Here is a 6,160-nt window from a genome sequence, read left to right as displayed (position 1 = left end):
TATACTCGCTTATATAGACCTACAAGATATGATAAACATAATGAAGTCTATACACCTAAAGAAGATAAACAAGAAAGCAGACATGGGGTAAGATGATCAATTCTCACTTAGAAAGACAAATGAGATGTGCATTGGACTATGACAGGAGTCTACCACAGAAGGCATCTGAAAGACTATACCAAGCAGTGTTTCAAAATAGATACTAAGACTCATAACCAAACCTTCAACAGAAGGGGAGTTAGTATGACGTGGAAAGGATAGGAGCGCCACAAGAACCAAATATATCTGGGCACAGGGTTTTTTTTTCTGAAATTGTTTTTCCAACCAAGGACCATGTATACATATAAGCTAGAACCTTTGCTTGGAAGAAGCTCGTGATAGCTCAATAACCAATTGGTTTCCCATAGTAAGGAAAACGGGGACTATCTCTGACAGGAACTCAATGGCAGGCGCTTTGATCTCCCCACTCCCCAAGGGAGGAACAGTCCTGCTAGGCCACAGAGGAGGACTTTGCAGCCAGTCCTGAAGATACCTGATAAAACAGGGCCAGATGAAAGGGTAGGAGGTCCTCCCCAATCCCTGGACCTGGAAAGGGACAGGGAGAAGCTGATGGTGGGAGGGAGGGATTGGGAGGGAATAAGGGAGGGGGATACAGCTGGGATACAGAGTTAATAAAATGTAACTAATAATAATAAACAATAATAAAAAAATAAAAAAAATAATGTCATGAAAAATATAAGCAGAATTGTGTGGTTTAAATGAGACTCCTTACCTCCCCAATAGGCTCATATATTTAAATTGTCTTGTTTTGCACTTGGTGGACTGTTTAGGAAGGATCAGAAGGTGTGACTTTGTGGGAAAGGTGTGGCCTTGTTGGAAGAGATGTTCATAGATATTCAGGATTGTGATGTCCTCCTGGTGGATTTTTCCTTTGATGAATATGAAGTGCCCCTTAAAATTCTATTTTATTAAATATTAGGATAGCTACCCCAGCTTTTTTTCTGGGTCTGTTTGGTTGAAAAAACATTTACCAGCCCTTTAAGATGTTTATTTTTGTTGCAGAAGTGTGTATTCTGAATGTAGCAGAATGTTGGTTCCTGTTTCCACAACCATTCTGTTAGTCTGTGTCTTTTTATTGGAGAGTTGAAGCTGTTGAGGCTTTGTGGAGAGGTGTGGCCTTGCTGGAAGAGATGTGTCATTTGGAGTGGGCTTTGAAGTTTAAAAACCCACAAAGAGTGTCTCACTTGGCTGCTGCCTGTGGATCAGGATATAATTCCTTAGCAACCATTCCTGCCTGCCTGCCACCATGCTCTGCCCATGATGGCCATGAACTAACGTTCTGCAACTGTGAGCAAGCCCTCAGTTAAATGCTTTCTTCTATATGCTGCCTTGGCCATGATGTTTCATCGTAGCAATGTTAACCCTAAGTAAGTCAGCTTTATCAACATACCTCTTTGTTATATACCTAGTGATTGTGAGCAGTCAGTCAGCTAGTCAGGCTGGTGTGTGGTCTGGCGATCATACAGGCCAGCCTGTACATTAACCAACAATGACCTTTTAGAAGTCAGTCTTGGCAAATTCACACAGTCAAGATCATATTGTAAGGTTGTGTGTTCTTAAACAACTTGGTACTGGTTTTAGAGTGGAATGGACTCCCCTGGATGCCACCCATATGCTAATGTCCTTATTCACACCCAGAAAATTAATGAGGAGTATGTTTTCAGTCGCATTTTCTGGCTAGCATGTTTTTCTAGATGTAGGAGGCTGGGGATGATGAACTTGATTAGAATCTTGATTGTACATCTTTTGAATTGTGTGTAACATTAGACAAATTCCTTAATTTCCCCAAACCTCAATTTCCTGCCAAGGAATTTGCGTTGGTTGTACAGTTTCAAGGGGTACCCTCAAATTCATAATTCAGATGACTGTTATTTAATATAATATTAAAAGATAATTCAGTGTTTTACATGGTAAATAAGGAAATGTCGGTTAAGGACTTTTTTTTTTAATATTTTTTTTTCAGGTAAAACCTTTTATTTCTGTGACATAAACAGAACCTCTAGAGGCCAAACAGACCAAACTCAAACATTATTAAACACTATTAACATAAAACAAAACTGTATTTAATATAATGTCAAGCAGTATAATTCATACTTGGTAGATTTATTCCCATCAATCATTATACCCCTAGTTAAAAAAAATAGTTTTTTTGGAACCCCTGCTCAGAGGTAGCCCATGGTACTTCAGTGTCCAAGTGGGTTCATAGTAATGGGGACAGGAACTCTCTCTGACAAGAACTGATTGGCCTGCTCTTTGATCACCTCCCCCTGAGTGGGGGAGCAGCCTTACTAGGCCACAGAGGAAATCTCCTTCTTGATTAGTTTCTTTAGGTGTGCAGATTTTAGTAGGTTTATCCTATATTATATGTCTATATGAGTGATTATATACCGTGTGTGTCTTTCTCCTTCTGGGACATCTCACTCGGGATGATCCTTTCCAGATCCCACCATTTACCTGCAAATTTCATAATTTCCTTGTTTTTCATTGCTGAGTAGTATTCCATTGTGTAGATGTACCACAATTTCTGTATCTATTCTTTAGTTGAGGGGCATCTGGGTTGTTTCCAGCTTCTGGCTACTACAAATAAAGCTGCTAAAAACATGGTTGAGCAAATGTCCTTGTTGTGTACTTGAGCCTCTTTTGGATATATGACTAGGAGTGGTATAGCTGGATCTTGAGGAAGCGCTCTTCCTAGTTGTCTGAGGAGGCCCAGATTGATTTTGGAGTGGTTGTACAAGTTTACATTCCCATCATCAGTGGAGAACAGTTCCCCTTTCTCCCCAACCTCTCCAGCGCTTGAGTTTTTTTATCTTGGCCATTCTGATGGGTGTAAGGTGAATTCTTAGGGTGTTTTAATTTGCATTTCCCTGATGACTAATGAGGTCGAGCATTTAAGTGTTTCTCTGCCCTTTAATATTCCTCTATTGAGAATTCTCTGTTTAGCTCTGTTCCCCATTGTTTAATTGGATTACTTAATTTGCTTCTTTTTAATTTCTTTATTTCTTTATATATACTGGATATTAGCTGTTTGTCAGATAGAGGGTTGGTGAAGATTCTTTCCCAATCTGTAGGCATTCTTTTTTTTTATGAAAGTGTCCTTTGCTTTACAGAAGCTTTTCAGTTTGATGAGGTCCCATTTATTGACTGTGGCTCTTAGAGCCTGTGCTGTTGGTGTTCCGTTCAGGAAGTTGTCTCATGTACCAATGAGTTCTATGGTCTTCCCCACTTTTTCTTCTAACTGGTTTAATGTGTTTGATTTTATGTTGAAGTCTTTGATCCACTTGGACTTTAGTTTTGTGCAGGGTGATAAGTATGGATCTATTTGCATTTTTCTAAATGTAGATATCCAGTTAGAGCAGCACCATTTGTTGAAGGTGCTATCTTTTTTCCATTATATGTTTTTAGCGTCTTTGTCAAAGATTAAATGTGGTTTTTAAAACCGCAATATATGGTAAATTAAGTCCATAATGGTATAGGAGTAGTATCTTAGTATCATGGATAGGAATACCAGCCAAAACATTTTTTTTTATCACATGCCTCACCACCACCAGCCATCCTGATATAAAATCTAATTAGATTGGAAATGATTGTAACTTAAGGTCACATCAATATACTACAAGTTGTGGGATTCTAGCTATACTATTGATTGTGTGCATAAATTAAACCACTCTTACAGAGCTTGGAGCTAACATTATTTCCACTGGTTACCTCTAGGAGGAGCTGTGAACTGTAGGCTTTTTCTAGGGGAGACCAGAGAGGAGTAGTTTGTGGAGGAAACTGGTGGAAGTAGAGATGCTCCCTGGCATGTCTGCAGCATAGAGGGTCACCACCAGCTGCAAAATCAGTGGTATCTGCACAGCTCTCACAACCAGCTGTTTAGCCTGATTTCACCAAAAGCAGAGAAAGACTACCCATTTGCTCACCTGGGTAACTCCCAGGCATCTTGACTGCCCCTGGATCTAGGACAGAATTCAGTTTCAGCACCAACAGCATCCAGACTGAAGAGGTGACAGTTTGTTACTGTGAAGGCTGTTGCAGTCTCCTCTTCAGTGCATTAGCCTGCAATACAGACACCTTCAGAGCTCAGCCTGACAGCCAGTGTCTGAACCAGAAAACTTTTTATCTCTACACAGCCTGGTAAGCACTTTCTTCTCTGTCCAAGGATCACTGAAGCTTATCTTACTCAAGTAGACTTGAAAGTCTAGGAGAGCAATCTAGGGCCAATGTGTCCTTTAATCTTCTATGGGATGCACTACTTTGAGTCAAGATTAAATAATTATTTTCCACTTCCTTTGCCTATCTTGATAATATGGTTTTAAAGGTGACTTGACATAAAAATATTTTCATTATTAGGGCTGTGTTCATTAGGAGAATAATTTATTTGGAAACAATTTAAAAATGTTTTTTTTATGTGTTATCCATACTCTTTAAATATAGGTAATCTTTAAATTCCAATAATGCCTTCAGTTTTCTTTATATTTTCTTCTGATATTACCTACGAATAAATTTTAACTATATATAAAATTTCTTTGTGTCTAAGTTTTTTGGTAAAACCCAAAGTACTTACAGTAACCATGAGGAATTTTGTTACTTAAATGTACACTTGAGCTAGGCAAGAATACATCAAATTTGTGGCAGACACTGAATAAGTAAACAAAGAATCTGTTGAACATTCACCTGTCTAAATTCCACACTCTCTATGTGTTCTGCATATGGACAGAACACACATAGGCAGCAGCAGAACCTCAGAGAGCATCTGCCTACCCATGCTGCTCTTTATCCTGTGCTTGTTGAAATATTAACTATATTTTCATATATTCATTACACAAAATACTGGATTTTATAAAAGCAAACATCTTTCGAGATTAGGTCACATAACCATATGTATGCCCAGTACTGGTGAGATTTTATGTCAAATTGACACACAAACTAAAATTGTGTCAAATGAAGGGACAACCTTCATTTGAGAAAATGCCTTAGTACTACTGAGCTTTGGGCAAGTTGCAGGGAATTTTCTTGATTAGTAATCAATGGGGTAGGATGCAGTCCATTGTAAGTGATACAACCATTCATGGTGATCCTGGGTTCCTCAACAGAGCAACCTGATCAAGCCATGAGGAGGAATCCAGTAAGCAGCACTCCACCATGGCCTCAGCACAGCTTCTGCCTCTGGGTTCCTTCTCCGTTTGAATCCCAGCCCTGACTTCCCTAAGTGATGGACTGTTACCTGGAAGTGTAAGGAGAATAAATTTTCCCATTCTTTCAAGTTGCTTTTGTTCATGTTTTATCAAAGCAACATAATCCCAAATAAGACATATTCTTTACCTTCCTCTTTCTCTTTATTCCCTGCTTCATTTACTACAAGTTCCTTATCTCACTGAGTTTACCATCTATTAACCTAGCACAGTTGTGTTCATGTTTATATATTCATGTTTAAATTATAAGAGTTATAAATCACAAGGTACATGTAATTCTTTGCTTCTAAGCCATATGTCCCCTCTCCCTCATTGTCATGGGTCACATTCCACTCTAAAATCTCCCTATGTGCTCTTAAATGTAGAGACCTGGATATCTCACTTGATACTAAAGAAGTACAATTGTTCATTGAATGATTCTACCTTCCAGGTTTTTATCTCATATCTATGAGTAAATATAACATGTAAGAAATGGGAAACTCAAGTCCCAATGTAAGCAATATGCTAACTAATGCCATCCATTCATTCTCTAAAAGCAAACTGATCAACTGCTTTTGGAGGCCATGGATATAGGAAGGTCTTACAGTGTTATAGACCAGATACAATTTCTCATGTTCTGTGTGTGTATTCTTTCAGGTAAAATATCCTCTTTATGGACTCTCCCTTATCATCAGTTATTTTTCTATTGTTGTAATAAACAACATGACCAAAGCAACTTTTAAGAATGGCATCATTAGGGCTTTCAAAGAATTAGAATCCAAGATAGCAGAATGAAGGAAGCAAGTGTCAGTCCTGGTAGTAGCTGGAGCTTAACTCAGGGCTCACATTTCCTACTCTATGCATGTGTATGTGTATAAATATGTATGTATGTATGTATGTATGTATGTATGTATGTATGTATGTAT

The sequence above is a fragment of the Psammomys obesus genome, unplaced genomic scaffold, assembly GCF_907164565.1.
Source record: "Psammomys obesus unplaced genomic scaffold, mPsaObe1.curated_primary_1811, whole genome shotgun sequence".
Lineage (NCBI taxonomy): Eukaryota > Metazoa > Chordata > Mammalia > Rodentia > Muridae > Psammomys > Psammomys obesus.
This window is presented reverse-complemented; position numbering follows the sequence as displayed.